Source organism: Cornus florida, unplaced genomic scaffold, assembly GCF_030987335.1.
Source record: "Cornus florida cultivar Cherokee Brave unplaced genomic scaffold, ASM3098733v1 CherokeeBrave_3.0.0_Hap2_Chr01, whole genome shotgun sequence".
In the NCBI taxonomy this organism is placed as follows: domain Eukaryota; kingdom Viridiplantae; phylum Streptophyta; class Magnoliopsida; order Cornales; family Cornaceae; genus Cornus; species Cornus florida.
In genome coordinates, this window is record NW_026775571.1 from 74,345,429 (window position 1) to 74,364,050 (window position 18,622).

At 37.0% G+C, this 18,622-nt stretch overlaps 2 pseudogenes; one reads left to right on the top strand and one right to left on the bottom strand.

Moving 5' to 3' along the window:
- Positions 1–1,891, bottom strand: LOC132274887 (calcium-dependent protein kinase 32-like; annotated as a pseudogene).
- Positions 1,892–6,073: 4,182 nt separating this feature from the next.
- On the top strand, positions 6,074–12,982 carry LOC132301097 (pentatricopeptide repeat-containing protein At1g51965, mitochondrial-like; annotated as a pseudogene).
- Positions 12,983–18,622: the final 5,640 nt, after the last annotated feature.

Sequence of the window (18,622 nt, forward strand, 5' to 3'; positions counted from 1 at the left end):
GAAATGGTCTTCGTGGAGTGCACTGTAGTAGTCATAAGTTAGCATTGGCTATGCTTGGAGGTTTGTAAAAAAAAAAAAATCACAAAACGAAAATCAACAGTGTTAGAGATAACAATTATACAACTTGAAGTATATTACTTTCAATGGAAGTACTTCAATTGAGAAAGAGAATGTACCTGCCCAAAAAGGAGGAACTCCACATAGTAAGATGTAAAGAATAACACCTGCACTCCATATATCACATTCTGGTCCATAATCACGTCTGAGGACTTCAGGGGCCATGTAATACGGGCTTCCTACTATGTGACCTATAACCAAATTAGATAGATCACAGTTCAGCAACATAAATGTACATAGAAAAATCAAAAGGTTAAGTAGAAGCAGCTTATAAAAAGTCAGGTCTTAGTAGTTAATCCAGTCTCAAAGACATACCATGCTCAAAGAATATGGAGAGACCAAAATAATTGCCTTTAGGGGAGAAGATTCTGTAATATTAGGAAACAAAAAGTTTTCGGGTTTTAGGTCCTGGTGTATTACTCCACGATTATGGCATACCTGCAACATGTGTAAATCCCATGTGACAAAAATTAACTTGCTGAGGTAAGGCCATCACCAAAATTGAATGACAGTAAGAACACAAATTTACTTCTGAAATCTCTGAATTTGATAAAAAAATTCCACTGCCATTAGACATGTGGTCTGAAGCATGATCCTGAAAGTACTTAAAGCAGTAAATAAAGATAATATGTTTAAAGCAGTTTCTCTTGATCTAGAGCATCAAGAATGATGCTCAAATTTACTCTTTTTGACACTTGAAATCAAACTTTTCTCAAGTGTTTGATGCCTTGACTAAGTTTATGGGAAGTGACAACACATAAAACTCAAAACTTCTTTCATTTTGTGCAGTAGACATATAATTGTGACCTTTTTGCATTCAAGATACCTATATATTTCACCAAATGCGTTTCTATTTTCATTCATTCACAGACCATTTCCTCTCTGATTTACCAATTCTCACAAGCAAAGAGTTCGCGGCTATTTAAACAATCTGTTTATATTCGTTTTCTCTTCCACTGGTTTATGTCAAATCCATTGTTCATCGCCATTGTCATCCGTTAATATTTAAATCCTTCTGTGTGACCTTCTTTTGGTCCAACACGTGTTCCAATTTTAATTATTAGGGTGACGGCGAGGTTTGAACACTTAACCACCATCAACTTAATCTATTCTCAAATTTAATCTCCAAAATCCAAATTGAGCAGGCTCAATTTTTTTCAACAATTTGATTAATAAAATCTCGCAATCATGCTATATCAATCTCTCTCTCTCTATATATGTAGAATTCAGAGATGGTTTTCAAATAACAATCACATATAGAAATAACAGAGGGAAAATTGAAGGAAGGAGAGAGAAACACAATCAATACCTGAACCACCTCGACAATCGTCCTGGTGACCATTGCAGCGGCTTGTTCGCTGTAATGCCCTCTTGCAATGATCCTATTGAACAATTCTCCGCCCTCACAGAGCTCCATTACAAGATACACAGCCTCTCTGTCCTCATAAACCTCCTTGTAGGTAACAATATTCGGATGAGGCGGTTAATGCCTCATGATCTCCACCTCCCTCCTCACATCCTCCACCACAATATCACTCTTCAGCTTGCTCTTCGATATCTTCTTGCACGCTAGGGTTGTCTCCGTGTCCAAACACTGGTAGGTCACCCCGAATTCCTCCCCCCTCCCCAATTCCTTCCTGAGTTTGTGCCTCTTGAAAATGCCATTCTCGGATGAATCTTTCAAGATTGTGATCAGTCTCGAAAACTGTGGGGTGATCGGACCCGAGAACTTGATTGGACCTGAGAATTTCAGAACCTGAGATTTATTGGTCATTGAATTTAGAGCAGAGTGAACTGTTAGTTAACCAGTTATCATCCCAAGTGGATGTGGCAGTTCCATTGCCCACTTTGATCTTGACAAGAGGCTTAATTAGAGCTTTGTCTTTGAGTGAGCATTTTTTAGGGCATTTTATCTCCCAAATGCATCTTCCTCTAATAAGGTATTCTCTAGCCCTTTGTGCCCATGAACTTTGTGTATTGTTTGAGATTAGTTGCCATAAATTGCTGATATGGGGTTTTTGAGGTATAGGCTTTTTGAAGGTAGTTTGACACATCAAGATATGCTGTGACTGCTGTCTTATATTCAAATGTTCTTCCTATGTCATGTAAGCTCTATAACCATTCTGATGCTTTTCATTTTTATGTTTCCTCCCTATTAGGGTCTGAAATTATTGAAGTTTTTTTTACCAGCAAAGGCAGTCCTCACTTCTATCTTCTTTGGGAGAAGGGGTCAAGGATGCTGAGGTGCTAATTGATGTAAATTGCTGATATGGGGTTCTTGAATTATGGGATTTTTGGAGGTATTTTGATGATACACATGAATCTAGGTTTAAATTTACTTTTTTGGTGTTGAATCTAGGTACACCGCATCCGAACTCAAGCTTAGAGGAAGTGTAGGATGTCGAGCTGAAGGAAAAAACAATCATTCTGCGGATTGTGAGTAAAGACTCCATCTATACATACTTAGAAGCGTATTAGTTGGGATGATTCACACCAGCTAGGAACATAAAGCGTTTTTCAGGGCATTTTATCTCCCAAATGCGTCTTCCTCCAATAAAGTATTCTCTAGCCCATTGTGGCTGTGAACTTTGTGTATTGTTTGAGATAAGATGCCATAAATTATTTAGGACAGCTGTTTTGTTGAGTAGTTCAATATTTGGGATTTTGAGACCCCCATTTGCTATGTAGGTTTGACTTTTGAGCCTCTTGCACAAACAGTTAATATCAGTTAATACTGATTTAGGAAGCACAAACATGGAGTTAATGAGTTGCAGTATTCCCACATAGGTCAGAAATTTGCTTGTCCAGTGATCTATTCTCTTAGTGATCTTGTCAGCCAGCACCTTGCAATCCACTGCTTTGAGTCTTGTTGTAATTAATGGAACCCCAAGTGCCTCATAAGCTGATCACTTTGTTAAACCTTAGCAAGTTAGAACTAGGAACATGGACAGTCATCCTCAGTTGCTTCCACTGAAACAAAGGCCGTGTTCCTCATTACCCAACAATACATCCTTTGATGCAACTACTGCAACGTCCAATATTCAGCCGCTGCCAGCACATGATGATGATGATGAGATTGCAGGATTGTTTGATCTGCCCTACGTCACAATGAACTCTTGTGATACAATAGAATACCTGCAGCAGATAGAGTTATTTTTTGAGAACTTTGATTTCGAAACTGAATTATTTGAGAAGAACATTGATTCAGAATTGGAGGCACGCGTCAACGCTTTATCTCAAAGTCTTCTGTCTGATGAGCCATTACTTTCAGTCAAAAACATATAGCTATTTTAAGATGAGCTTGTATAGTTGCTAGTTCTTCCTTTTGATTTTTAAATTTCACTGTTCATAGTTGTAATCTGGAGACTTAATCCAATGTAGTTATATGTAGCGTGGCAGTCTTGTCCTTATTTGCTATTGTTGTTGCTCTGCATATGCATCTAGTGATCAATATCTTCAGCTTTTGCTTTTGCTCTACCTATACCACTATTTCTGCTATAGTTGTTGCCACCAAATTCTGTGCCTTCCATTGCTGCTTTGAGTTGAAGAAACAGATCCTCTACTTTTTGTGTTTGGTTTCAAGGTTATTGCAACTTTCGGGTTATGTAAGCGTATTTAATCACATCATTCCATAATGTGGTTAGTTTATTGATGTTGTTTTACCAGTTGGAGGAATCCAGAACAATTAAGAGAATATATACACTAATTAATATATAAGACACGAGCTAAAACATGCATGTATCTAGTTAAGATAGTTATCTTAGATTAAAAAAAAAAAATAAAAAAGTAAAAAAAAAAACCATGTTTCTACTTTAATAGTTTTCACTGCTGCATCTTTTCCCTTTTCTTGCTTATCAGTAACAGTAGCTTCAATATGTGGTGAAAAAAAAAAATTCACTTCTTCTGTATGCTTGATCCTGAATGCTACATATATGCACCAAAAAATGAATACAAGGATTTGATTACATTGAAATCTGACATGCATTTAGTACATTTGACAATTCCACGACTAATAAATGGGTTGTGAGGAAGTGGAATCTCCCAAATAGTTTTTTTTTTTTTTTTTTTTTTTTTTTTTTTTTTTTTTTCTGGAAATTCAAACAATTTGTATAAATTTAAGGATATTTACAGCAATGGTTTGTGAATAAGCTCAACAAACTAAACAAAAGATAATCCCATTTAGCATAGGTATCCTATCCTAAAAAAATCTGATTTGGCACATTCTCACATAGTGTTTTGTGTAAAGAATGATGATGTGATCTTAAGTTTTGTTGCTTTCTTCTTCAGGTTCTGATCCGGTGAAGATGAACATTCTGTCTGAGGATCTGTTCAAGTATGTATTTGGTTGTGGTTTGCTTATATTGCAGGCTTGCAGCAGAGGTATTCTCAGTTTGCAGGATGGCTATTGGAAAATGATATGGGGCTTGCTGTGGAATAGAAATTTATACAGAATTATTTTGGCTTTGGTGCTTTGTGTGAGATGGGTATTGTGCAGAAGTATGACATTTTATATCAAGTGCTAAACTAGCTAGTTTTGGATCTTCTAAGAGGTGGTGTGTTAGGGCGTCTTGTCCCATATGGATCAGGATTGGAAGTGAAATTAGTAAAAATGGGTTAGGTGTTACCACCACCTAATAATTTAATTTTTTTAATTGGACTGCGAAGCACCCGATCCGTTACAATTGGTATTAAAGTCCGACCTAGTCATTGATCCGGTGTCATGTCAAGTCTCCACCATGGAGGTGTATGGGTCTCTGTTAGGTAGGCAAGTGACCTAAATGGTGATCAAACATAACGATGAAACTCACATCGAAGATGAGATTCAAATGGTCACGAAAAATAGTGAAATGGGTATAAATGAATTGGGTTTTGGTCTAACTGTGAAGCTGTGATGTTTCCGATTTTTCCCATTTTCCATTTTTTGGGATTTTTCCGATTTGTCGGGGTTATTTTGGATTTGTCTCGTTTTGCGTGCCGGGCACTGTGGGGTGTGCCGGATGGGTCCCGAGAGTTGGTTGGAGCATTTTCTTAAGTTCAGGACTCTTGGAAATGTATTGATTGGCATTTCAGCATTTTTTCGTTTTTCGGGCCGGGAGGTCCCTAGTAGGACCCGATACCAGAGTTGTTGAGCACGGGGATTATTTTATCTGGTACATTGCATTTCATGCGTTATTATTCTGTGCATAATTACTTGGTGGTATATTTGTAATTGTGGTTGTAAAGTGGTTAGTGTGTGTGTGTGTGTATATATATATATATATTTATAATGTTAAAAGATAATGTTATGGCCATGGGACCCACTTACCTATTAAGTCATTACAAATGACTTATTAGTCATTGGCAGACTTCCATTCCATCAGTTCTCTCTCGCAGCTTTCTCTCTTTCTTCATTTTCTTTTTTTCTTTTTCTTTTTCTTCCACCTTCAAGCTTTGATCTAGGATTTATTTTTGGGATTTTGACTTTGCCACTGAAGGCAAAGTTGATGAGCGCGTCGAGGCCTACGTTTTGATCTGAGCGAAGTTCAGTTTGGCCATATTTGGATTTTGGAATTTGTGGACTGTTTTGGGCTTTTTCTTCATCTAGTGAGGTAGGGGTGTTCAAATCCACAACATCTTTGATTTTAGTGAATTTCCTTCCTTTAAATTGTTTTTAAGCATGCTTAGATTAATTATTTTGCTTATGGTATTGAGGGTTTAGTATGTTAATGTGTTTTATGTGATTGATTGGTTGAAAATACATGTTATTTGGAAGGATAAGATAAAACATGCCATACTGAAATTAGTGTTTACCTTGTGTATGCAAAAAAAAAAAAAAAAAAAAAAAAAAAAAAAAAAAAGTTGAAATTTTAGGTCGTCAATACATGAAATGATTCTTTGTGAGCTTCCTTGAAAGCATGATATATATATATATATATATATATATATATATATATATTGTTGTGGTTGATTGCAAATTTTGGAAAATATTATTTATTGTCATAGTTGAGTATGGCATGAAGCATTCATGCATTTAATTGGGAATGAAGGGAAGAAGTTTGTTTTAAAAGCAAATGGAATAGATTTTTGGGAAACTGTTTTGAAAACGGTTTGCGAAAACCCGGACGCCTAGGAGGTGCCTAGTGGTCCGTGGCGTTAGTGTGGTCTAGAGAGGTTAAGGAAAGACCATAGTGAGGTTGAGCTACGTAGGCCCGCGACGCCTTGGAGTTGCCATGTGGTCTGGGATAGCTAGCCAATCCTCGTCTCATGATGCGATGGAGTTGCCATAGGTCGGACTGCACTAACAGTTTGAAAAGGTGAAACGGAATTGTTTCGGAAAATGGAGAGCGACATTGCATAACATGGCATTTCATTGGCATATAGTGCACACTTGGTAGTCGGATGACTTGTAAATGTACTTAATGATGTTATTGTTGTTTTACTTGCTTCGCGGGGCATGATCCAGTTTACTCGTACTCTATTCTTTATGTGGATCCACGGGGTCGTAAAAGGTGTGTCTTGGACACTTCCTACTGAGCGGTTGGCTCACCCCATCATATTATTACATTTTTCAAGTCATGGGAAGGAAGTGGCGGACGACGTTCCTCCACAAGTTTGAATGGGTTAGTGAACTGTTTTGACATCTTTTATATTAGTGATCTCAATTTTTTATTTTTTTTTTGGTATAGCCTTGGGATGGCACGTATATTATGTATTGACCTTGGAATTGACCATAGTGCCCTTAGACGACCTCGGGTTTGGGTAAGGACCTGGTAAACGATTCGGACCCCGGGTTCGGGTTGTTCCAAAAGCATTAGGCATGTTATATGGTGCTTGTATTGAATACTCTCTCCAACTGAATATAAGGGAGGGTTGGTTTTTGGGTCCAACTGTGAAGCTGCACAGCCCCTTGGCTCCATGTGCACCTCCTGTACCCAACTGAAAAAACTCTTCCCCACTTCTCCTCCCTACCCTCTCTCTCTTCTCTCTCCTCCTCATTCTGCTGGTCTATTCCGTAGAACCAGACTTTGAAATTCCATAACTTCCATGAAATCAAATTTTTAGTTACCAACTGGTTTTGCATAATAAATTGTTTTCTAATGCTCTCTGGAACTAGTTCTAGACATGGGCCTCTTGCCCACTGTTCATATCTATTCAGGATCCTCATTGCTTTTCCATTTTCATCAAACCCTAACCCTAGTTTAGCCCATCCCAAATATGCCCTCCAAAACCCGAAACCCAACACTAAAATCACATCAGCTTTCAGGTTTGCCTCCAGAATTTCATCATCAGAAGTCTTTGAAACTTCAAATGCTGTAAGCCCTTCTTATGTCAATTCAGTTTGTTCTACTCTCTAATCATAGCACTGAAACAGTTAGTCTTGACAATTTGCTGAGTAATTTCAAAGATGAGCTTAGTTCAGAACTTGTTATGCAAGTTTTGATGAATTATAGGCAGTTGGGTAGGACTACTAGGAATTTTTTATTTGGGCTGGACTGCAAATGTTTTCAATTTGATGACTCTGTGATTGACTACATGGCTTATTTCTTAGGTAGGAGGAAGCTTTTTGATGATTTGAAGTGTTTCTTGATTACAGTTTGGTAGGAGGAAGCTTTTTGATGATTTGAAGTGTTTCGTGCTGGACATTTTCCATCTGTATTAGGTTTTTAGGTAGGCTGGGGAGAGTTAAAGAAGCCCTTTGCTTGTTCCAAGAAATGGAGTCCAAATTCAACCTGTAAACCTGATAACCTTGTGTACAATAATTTGTTGTATGTGCTTTGTAAGAAGGAATCTTTAGGGCAATTCATCGATGTTTCAAATGATTGGTACACCTGATACATACTCTTATAGTAATATTCTTGTTGGTTTGTGCAAATTTGGTAGATTTGAGACTAGCCTCGAAGTTTTTCATGAAATGGTTTGTGCTGGTTTAGCTCCAACACCGACTGCGATTAACGCTCTTATTGGGGATTTGTGTCTACTAAGTGCAAAATAAGGAGCTATAGGGTGAAAGATGCTCGGAGACCTTATACCATTTTATTACCAATTGTGTGCTCAAATACTGGTGCTCTACTGCCTGCAATTAGAGTATTTTGGGCAACTTATGATTTAGGTTTGTTACCCATCTTATTTGTTATTAAACAGCTTTTTTCAGAGCTATGTCAATTGGGAAAGATGGAAGAAGCTCTCAAGGTTTTGAAGCTTGTAGGGGAGAGGAAGCTGAGATTTGTGGAAAAGAGTTACACTATGGTGCTACAGTGTTTATGTGAACATCGTCAGGTGGAAGAAGTTAGCCATTTGTTTAGGAGGATGCTTTCGAAGGGCTTCAACCCAAAGGTAGGAGTTTACAATGCTATTATTTGTATGCTCTGCAAATTGGGCAAATTGGATCGTGCTGAAATGGTCTTTAAGATTATGAATAAGAAGAGATGCCTTCCAGATAATGTTACATTTACTGCATTAATCCACGCTTTTGGTGAAGTGCGGAATTGGGAAGCTGCTTACAGCTTATTAATGGAAATGTTGGGATTAGGCTGTTTTCCACATTTTCACACGTATAATTTAGTGGATAAACTTTTGAGGGAACATGGGTGGGTGGATTTATCTATCAACTTGGAAGGGAAAATAGAAGCCCAGATGTTGCACAAGCATTTTAAAATGGGTCAACTGGAGGCTGCTTATGAGAAGCTGAGATTGATGCTTGAAAAGGGTGTCCGTCCTTCGATATACATTAGGGAAGCTTTTGAACATGCATTTGAAAAGGCTGGAAAGTTGAAGATAGCTCGTGAATTGCTTAAGAAATTTGATGAAGTAATCTGCAAAACAGAGGACAGAAATTAAAGGTTCTGATCAATTATGTCCAAGAAGTGACTGTGACTCTCTATTACTTGATAATATAAAGAATAGCCTGTGTAGGAGTAACTGCATTCAAATTAGGATAAACCTGATTATCTGCATATGTATATTTGTATGTTTTTGTGTTTGTGAGTGTGTGTGTGAATGTATACATGCATCCAAGTTTGCTTGATTGCTCATTGCTGGCATGAGACATTTCTGAGATGGTTGAGAGACTCCTGTATATTGCAGCATCCATATTAATTTATTTTGAATTTTCTGGTGTCCACATTAGGCCATCATTGAGGAAGAGAGATGAGGACATGCTGTATCAGAGTTCAAATATCTTATGATAGAAGCTCATCAAATTGTCCGGGTATTGCTTCTGTGTTCAGGGATGGTCAACATTCTAGAGCTGCAAACTGGGTATGTGTTGCTTAGTTTTGGTCTTAACTCTTTTCTCTTAGAATTTTGCATTCATACAAGTTGATTATATGGCATTGTCTTCAATTATTATGGTGCTTGAATTCTAGATTACTCCCTTTGTTCTCCTATCCTTCTTACCATAGTCAGATTAATACGTAGTATCAAGAATCAAAAATAAGACATTCGACGAGAATTGAATAGAGTCTTGTGTGTAATTTATTTGTCCATAAGAATTGAAATGAATATAAGTAAAGGAGATGCAAAAGTTGTTGTACTTCATGTTACCTCAAATAAGAGAGCTCAATAATTTTGACCTTTATGAGAGCGTTGTGATGTAGTCCATAAGAAAATTAAAGTTTTATTTACTTCCAATTAAAGTTTGGAGACAAGATACTTTGTAATTTTCAGATTTTCTACACATGGCTTTCACTGTTTGAAACTCTTTAGAATTGTGTGATGAAGTTCCAATCCTGTGAGCGATGTGTGTTGGAACTAGAGGGCCATTGCCTGATTAGCGGTTTAACGCTTGAATATTAGTGCCATTGTTGCGAGTTCAAGCCTCTCGTTAAATACCAAAGGGTAGGTCTTCCTTAAGTCCTCTCTATGCATGTAGAACTGGGTAATGTCCCTTTATGTTTGTTGGAACTAAGTGTGATGCTTTACTTATAATACTTTTCTTCTTATTTTCGTTTAATATTTGCTCTGTACTAGCCATCAATCCATAACCAGACCTGCCTTTATATCGTCAAAAAATCAACATTACTTGCCCTAACCCTTATTCAACCAGACCATACCGAAGAACAGACCAGCCTAGGTTACTATTAATAGTAACTATTCACAACTCCTAACAATCCTTATTTGCTCTGAAAATTCTGTGTCCTAAACCTTTCTTACCTTGGCCTTCACTCTTACACCTAAACATCATAAACTTTTTGAAATCTTGGAACCAGAATTAGTCTGTGGTGCAGTTCAGGGAATGCTTTTGTAATAGTACCGATTCTCCAGTTGATGGAAGCCAGCTCTGTTAGAGCACTTATAGAGCCTCCTACAACTGATTTTGCAGTGGACTTAACTTAAGGAGAACTTTATAATTTAGGGTTTGAGAAAGAATGAATCTTGTAGGTTTCAAGGATGATAAAGGATTGAAATTGGCTAGGTTATTGGTTGTGTGTGTTGCAGGAGATCTAAGGAAGACAAAGTTGGCAACAGCTGTTCAATTATGGATGGTATCGTCACGGAAAATGCCTATAGTGTATGCAATATTAAATAGACAAGGGAATGACTGAAGAACATAGGAGAGATTGGTTTTGGGGGAATCTGTGAGACCATTGAACTGTAACCAGTGAACGTTGTTTAATGGAAGAAGTAGGAATTACTTTTAGGATGGTGTCTAAGAATTGCATCAACAATCTCTGCAAAGCTTTAAGAAGCTTCTGAAATTTTATATATTTATCTCTGTTGAACTGGAAGTAGTACAGGGGTATGGATCAAACTTAGAAGTGTATCAACAATCTTCACAAACCTTTAAAAAGCTTCTGAAATTTTCTGAACTTATATCTGTTGAATTTGAAGGAGTACTTAGATACATGTGGTTACAGGATTTTTCTTATATGTTGGAATCACTTTAAAGAGCTTCTAAGAATTTTTTAAACTTACCTCGGTTTAACTTGAAGGAGTTTGCTTATACATGGTTGCTGGATTTTTTCTTAATGTTAATACTGGAGGTTTCTTACTCCTTCAAGGACTTTGACTTGGAAGCTGGAATTGAGAATTTGATTCACTAAAGCTATCTAACTATGTCCATATAAAAAGACCCAATAACACACTTTCAAAGATATAAAGCTATCTAACTATGTCACTAAAGCTTCTCATTTTTTGCACCAACGTGTTTTAATAAGCAAGTATTTTTGCATCCTCAAAGTGTAAAACAATTTTTCTACCTCTTGGAAACCCTAAACATAAGACTTCTCTAAATAAGTGCACCATGTTTCCAATTATACACTACAATTGTCACAACCCTTCACGCACTGTGTAGATACTACCCATTTTGCACACCCTCCATGCTCACAATTTTCAAAACGCGTTTACACAATTAGGAGATGTCAACGCATATAAGAGCCAACAACCTCTCCCCCCCAGGTGATGTGGGATGTCACAACAATACTCCTTATTTATAAGTGCCGTTCTACTTTTAGTGCAGTATTAGAGCTGTTAGAAAGTACAATTGGCATTACCAATTATGCAGGGCATTACTCCTGGTTTTTGAGTGGTGTTCTGCTTTAGTTGGATATTGGAGCTGCTAGGAGAGTGCACTTTCTTTAGATTGCACTGACATGGCAACTGAGTCTTGTATATCAACAGAATAATATTTATAAAAATAAATATACAGCCTTACATTTAACATACCACCAGCTGTTAGACTGGTATCTCCTGCCACTCCCAAAGGTGTGGGATTCAAGTCCTGAATGAGACATGCATATGCATGTTGTACTTATCAAGCAATACATATATAACTAAATGGAACTGTGTAATGCAATTTTCTTTTTTTAACTATGGGATGATAGTTTCTTCTTATTTCTATATTCCAAACATACATATGGTACAGAAGGATCACTTTTCAACAGTTGCTTATGTAATATGTGCATTCTAAATGCTATGCTTTAGAAAAACCACTTACTTTAAAATCACTCATGAGTTTTTTTTTTTCATTTTCCATGTTGACTTAGGTTTGTTTTGCTTCATCAATGATGGAGGGAAGCTCAAAATAGCACTTCTCATGATGCATCTAATAAGTTTGTTGAAACCTGATGAGCTACATTCTGTTTTCTTGAATCAAGTTTTCCTTCATCTGCATTCTGCATACAGGAATTTGTTTTGTTTTCCATCTCAAATAGTCTTTTTGATAAATCAGGGAAAAACAAGTGAAGGTTAACTTCTTTCGCTGTTTTCAAGTTTCTTGAGTCCAATCAATTGAGTTATTGTAAGAATGTAGTAACAGACAGTATTACGGCTATTACCAACAACAAGAAATATAATAGTTGTGCTAGTAATAATTTCAGTTATAGATTTTTTTTTTTTCTTTTTTATCCGAATACAGGATAGTTTACATTTTTGAGAAATACAAAATCCATAAAAAATGTAGTGGTGTCAAGGCACAATTGTGCTAAGTTTCCTCTTCATAGGGTACACCATTAGTCTAGTGGTGTCAAGGCACTTCTTGAATCAAGTTTTCCTTCATATGCATTCTGCATTCTGTTTTCATCAAACACAGGAAGGAAGATTAGTAAAAAAAATTATTATATTTCCATCCATCTTGAAGGTGGCATATCTTTTTCAAGACTAATGGACAGAATATCCTTAAAGATCTTCTGCCTTTCAAAGAGTTGGCCAAGACATTGGGATCAAAATGAAGGTTGCATCGATTTCTGTCCTCCCAGAGATGCGAAACTACATGAAGAAGCTGCTGAGGGTGGAAAGTGTTGATTGCACTTAGATTGATTTCCTGCGTGGTTTTCCAGTTGTAGAAATTGTAGATTTAGTTCATCTCCAAGTGAGACCTTTCTTGAAATATTTAAAGGTATGCGGAATCTTTATGAGTTTGTATTTTCTCTTCATCTGAAGTTTTAAGATTCTTCTCTTCCATGCATCTCTCTTTCACTGTCCATCTCTCTCTCACTCTCTCTCTTTAAAATTCATTGATAAGAATGATAATTACAAAGAGAACATGCTTGGAAAGGTGGGATACCAAGCTTGATATTGATAATATAAATTAGATATTTAAAAGTCGCGCATTAAGCCTAATGGCCTTTGCATGGGTCACGCATTAAACCAGAGACCCTTTGCTTGGGTAGGCAAGCCAGGGTTAAAAATCCCTTTCCTTGTCTAAAGAAATGGTATCTAAATTCAGGTGTGAACCCACCAATCTTTTCTATGAATTTCCCTATGTTTTTGTGAGAAAGAAAATCTAAAAATTTGGGGATTTGATGGACACTGCAGTGTTATTTTTTGGAGAATTTAATCACCTTATACTTCCTCTATTAGTCTAATATTATATGGACTCTTGAAAATGTGAGAGTGACATATGTCAAACGCACTGGCAGTCTTGGCGGATCCAAAGGGGGGCTTGGGTGTGCTCAAGCCGATTGCCCACCCCCCCCCCCCCAAAAAAAAAAAAATTTACTATACCTAATTTTAGCATAGCCCAAAAAATATATATATTATTACTAGTATTAGCCCACCCAAAGAAATATTAGCCCACCCCATTGACAATTCCTGGATCCGCCCTTGGCCCGATGGCATCACACTTGGGTGAGAGCTTGGGTTTCTTCTGCCCTGTATATTTGGACTTGTACCTAGTAAGCATATTCAATTATTCAAATTTTTTATTTAATTTTATACTGCTCTGTTATAGTCTTATTATTATGCTTCTTTTATTACATAATTTCTTCAAAATAAGTGAAATGTCACTGTTAACATTCTTATTTAAAAACAACATTTTACTTGAACAGTAAAAGGAGAAAAATATCAATATTTACCCGTGGAAATATTTTCTTTTATTGAAGATTTAATGGACGAAAATCTTTTAGTAATTGATGTTATTTCCTATTATTGAAGATTTTATGTTACTAGAGGAATCAATGGAGAAAAATCCTCATTGTTTTCTATTTTCTAATTCTTTCCATTCTCATAATTTCTTCTCCTATATAAAGGAGCCTCCACCATTGTATTGTGTATGAATTGAGAGAGTATTATAAAAGTGGTGTAGCCCTTTGGGCTCTTTGAGCCGTAGATGTAGGTCTTAGTGGTTGAACCATGTAATATCTGTGTGTTCTACTCGTTTAATTTCTCTTCGCTTCCGTTTTATGCTTTACGACATAGTATCATAGCCTAATTTCTCATCTTAGGTTCGGACCCCTGTTTTAGGGTATTCTTTTAGCATCTAATGTTGTTAAGGGTTTTTCGGTGCTATTTGTGACTTGTTTGGGCTACCGATTTCTTCGGTAATAATGTTCTTCGCCTTTGCCGTGTCTCCGGCAGTTTTTAACGACTTGTTTGGGTTGTCAGTGTGTTCGGTAGCATTGTATTCTTCTTTACCGTGTCTCCAGCAGTTTTTGTCAACTTGTTTGGGCTGCCAATGTGTTCGGTAGCATTGTCCTCGGCCTTTTCGTTTCTCCGGAAATTTTTTGTTAACTTATTTGAGCTGTCGGTGTGTTCGGTAGCATTGTTCTTCGTCTTCCCTCTTCTCTCTTCTCTCTTCATCATTCACACTTGTTATACTCGTCATCTCAATGGCAAGTTGGGCATTCATGCTCCAACTTGAGGGGGAGTATTGAAGATTTAATGGAGGAATCAATGGAGGAAAATTTTTCAGTAATTGATGTTGTTTCCAATTATTGAAGATTTGGTGTTACTAGATAAACGAAGAAAAATCCTCCTTGTTTCCTATTTTATAATTCTTTCCATTCTCATAATTTCTTCTCCTATATAAAGGAACCTCCACCAATGTATTGTGTATGAATTGAGAGAGAATTATAAAAGTGATGTTGCCCTTTGGGCTCTTTGTGCCGTGGATGTAGGACCTAGTGGCTGAACCACATAATATCTATGTGTTCTACTCGTTTAATTTCTCTTCACTTCCCATCCAAAGCATAGACACACACCAACACCCGACATGCTTAACTAACACATGTAACATAGCTTACTCTTGACATGGGTCGTTTGGTGAAACTAAGGGAGCTATTTGACAGAGTGAATGCTTTATAGGGTTGGTGCCAAATGTGGGCTAGAGAGTGGTGCTATACAACCTGGAGTGTTTGCACAGTTCATGACTTGGGTTTAGTTCATAGCGGATTTGTTATCAGTTAACTTATTTCAGTGATTTTCTAATTGAGAAGTTAAGGTTATGATGATAGTAAAGGAGAGGATCCTAAGATGGATCAGTCAATTGGAGGAATTGTTGGATCAGTGAGCATAGAGTTTTCGCAAAATCAAGAAATCGAGGTTGCTGCAATGCACTGTATTCGTCATAGCTAGCATTGCAATGCTTGGAATGTGAACCAAAGATGGGTTGGAGGAATGTAAGTCATAAATGGTAGTTGAATTTGATTTAACATTTGGCGTTTTGCTACATCATTAGTATGTCAGTATTCATTGTTGCAGTGGGATGGTGTGGGTTTGCTACAGAATGGAGCTGTATGGCATCCTTATTTCAACTTCACCAATTTGGTGAGGGCTTCAACCTCTTTTTTTTTTTTTTTTTTGGTCAATTGGCATCTGCGAAATGGTAAAATATAATTTTTTTCCATCATGCAATTTATGCAACACAAACCCCCTTGGAGATGATCTTGTCCTCACAATAATGGTTCTTATATATGGAAATGTTATTTAGGGGAAAAAACGTTATTGGATATGGCCTTTCATTTTTAGTATTATTTGTACTGATTGGCTGCTTTCTGACTCTAACCTGTGTTAAGTTTGACAACTTGAGCACCAACTGATGATCTTAAGTGATGAATTATCTAAACGTATGATATATATATATATATGTATTTATATAGATATTTGTTAAAGGGTCGCCTAAGTTCACTAAAAGTGAAAGATGCACGAAACTCTAGGCCTACTACTATCGCACTTAAGAGATGTGTATCCATTGAGGCAAAAAGTCTAGGGGCCAGGCACCAGCCTTTATGGGAGGTGTAAGATGCACCAAAGGCACGTTTGATTGAAGTGAATATTATTGTTAATTATTTTATGAGCATTTGATTTGAATGTTGTGCGTGACTATCTGATGCTTTGCAATTTAAATAATCATATTAGTTGGAACAACTAAGAGGGGCTAGAATCTCTCTCTCTCCCCAACAAGTCAGCATCTCTTTCTTCCTTCCATCTTCCGCCTCTTATTCGTCATCCTTAAATAACCTTACTTATCTATCAATATTTTTTCCCCTTACCACATTATGTGCTCATTTTTCCCTTTTCCTTATATATTTACAGAAAATTATTATTTTTTATTGTTTACATGTTGTACTTCTCTGTTCAATTTTCTGTTGCTCGTAGATACCATCCTTTCTATTTTGGCCTTATGATGCATGATAATTTTATCCTATCTTTAACGTGTTGGTTATTGCATCATGTTATTACCTCAAACTTGCAATTTACTTGCATGTCTACACGTACCTTTCTTCAATCAGGTTCATTTCTTACATTACTTTGAAGACTCTACGAAATCTTGTTGTTTTAGTGCGCCTTGCACTTTCAATAACAATGACGATACATGAAAAACAAAATTTTAGCTAGGGGATGTAAAATAATAATTTTTTAGTTTATCTGAATTAAGATGTAAAGAATATTTATTGAGTTGTTGATGTTTGCCTTAATGAAGTTACTCTAATGCAGGTCTTGTTTTTAGTAATTTGCTGTGTCAGGGTGATCATATTGCGTAAAATCTATATTCCGTGTCCGCAAGCAATATAATGCTATTGCAAACATTACTAGTGGCTAGGTATATGAATACTTTGTTTTGCTTCAATTAATAATTAATTGTTGTGTTATACCTAATTGCTCGCATCGACCGACTCTTTTAGCTAAATAAGTTGTTGCCCAAGAGTATTCTATTGTAATAGTTCTCAAAGAAAAACAAATACTTAAGCAAATAACAAGTTTCCATGCCCAACATCAGTACAATCAACTCTTGTGATACAATACAAGATCTGCAGCTGAGAGAGTCATTTTTCGACAACTTTGATTTCGAAACTGATTTCTTTGATTCAGAGATGGAGGCACGCATCAATGCTTTTTCTGAAAGTCTTCTATCTGATGAACCATTACTTCCAGTCCAAAACATTTAGCTACTTTAAGAAAATGAGCTTGTATAGTTACTAGTTCTTCCTTTTGATTTTTTTAATTTCATTGTTCATAGTTGTGACCTCTATGTTGCAAATGATTGCTTCTGAACTGTAGATGGTAATATGGAGACATAGTTGTTTTGCAACTCCATCTAATTATAAAAGTTGATGCCTCTCTGGATTATAGTTTTCTATCTTAATACAATGTAGTTAATCGCATCATATCATTCCATAATTAATTGTTCATTGAGTGCAATCTAGTTATCTTCTTAGCTAAGACCTGTGTTTCTAGTTTTGGAAAGGTTATTGATAGACGGGTGTAAATTTAGAGGAAGCTATAGACTCAATCCGGAGGTGGAGGTCGAGGTGGTGGACTGAGTAAAGAATCAAGTAGATCCCATGCTCTGCAAGCTTTCTTGATGCTAGGCAGTTCTTCCGTGTTGGAGTCGACCTCTACCTCGAAACACTGTTATGTACGTTCTGCTCATTCCAAATGTGGTAAATGGATGCTGCAATAGCCAATTTCAAATGGAGTTGGCGCGGTTTTTCTTCTTCTACTGGTGGGCTGGGATGGGCTGACCATGAGATTAAATTATCCCAGTTCACAGATCCAATGTGGAATCCACATTGTGTTTGTATAAATGCCCAAATGGGATTCGAGATTGGACATTTGAACAATAAACGGTGTCCACTGACTCAGTAGGTAGGCTGAGTAGGAAGACTAAATTGTCCACTGACTTAGTAGGTAGGTTGAGTAGGAAGACTAAATAGTCCATACTGTGTTTGTATAAATGCCCAAATGGAGTTCGAGATTGGACATCGAATTCCATAACAGAAGACCCAAGGAGCAGGTTATGAGTGTGGAGAAATGAATGGCATGGTGTGCTTCAGAGTGAAGACACCAGATGAGGATGGAAGCCAAGAGTATGAATCAGGGGCAAGTGTTGGTGGGGAACTAAACTAAGTTCAGGGAGAATTAGATAAGCATTGCTTGGGATTTTAGAACCTGAGATTTCTTGGTCATTGAATTTAGAGCAGAGTGGACTCTCTAGCCCATTGTGCCCATGAACTTTGTGTATTGTTTGAGATAAGATGCCACAAATTCTTTAGGACAGCTGCTTTGTTGAGTGGTTCAATGTTTGTGATGCCAAGACCCCCCAACTGTTTGAGCTTGCAAAATGAGTGCCATGCAACTTTGGCCTTTTGCTATATAGGTTTGAGCCTGCCCATAAAAAATTCTTGCACACCTTGTTAATATCAGTTGGTACTGATTTAGGAAGGACAAACATAGAGGCCCCGTATAAATGTGTATTGATCTAAGATGGAGTTAAAATGAGCTATAGTCTTTCCCCATAGGACAGAAATTTGCTTGTCCAGTGATATACTCTCTTAGTGATCTTGTCAACCAGCACCTACCTCGCAAT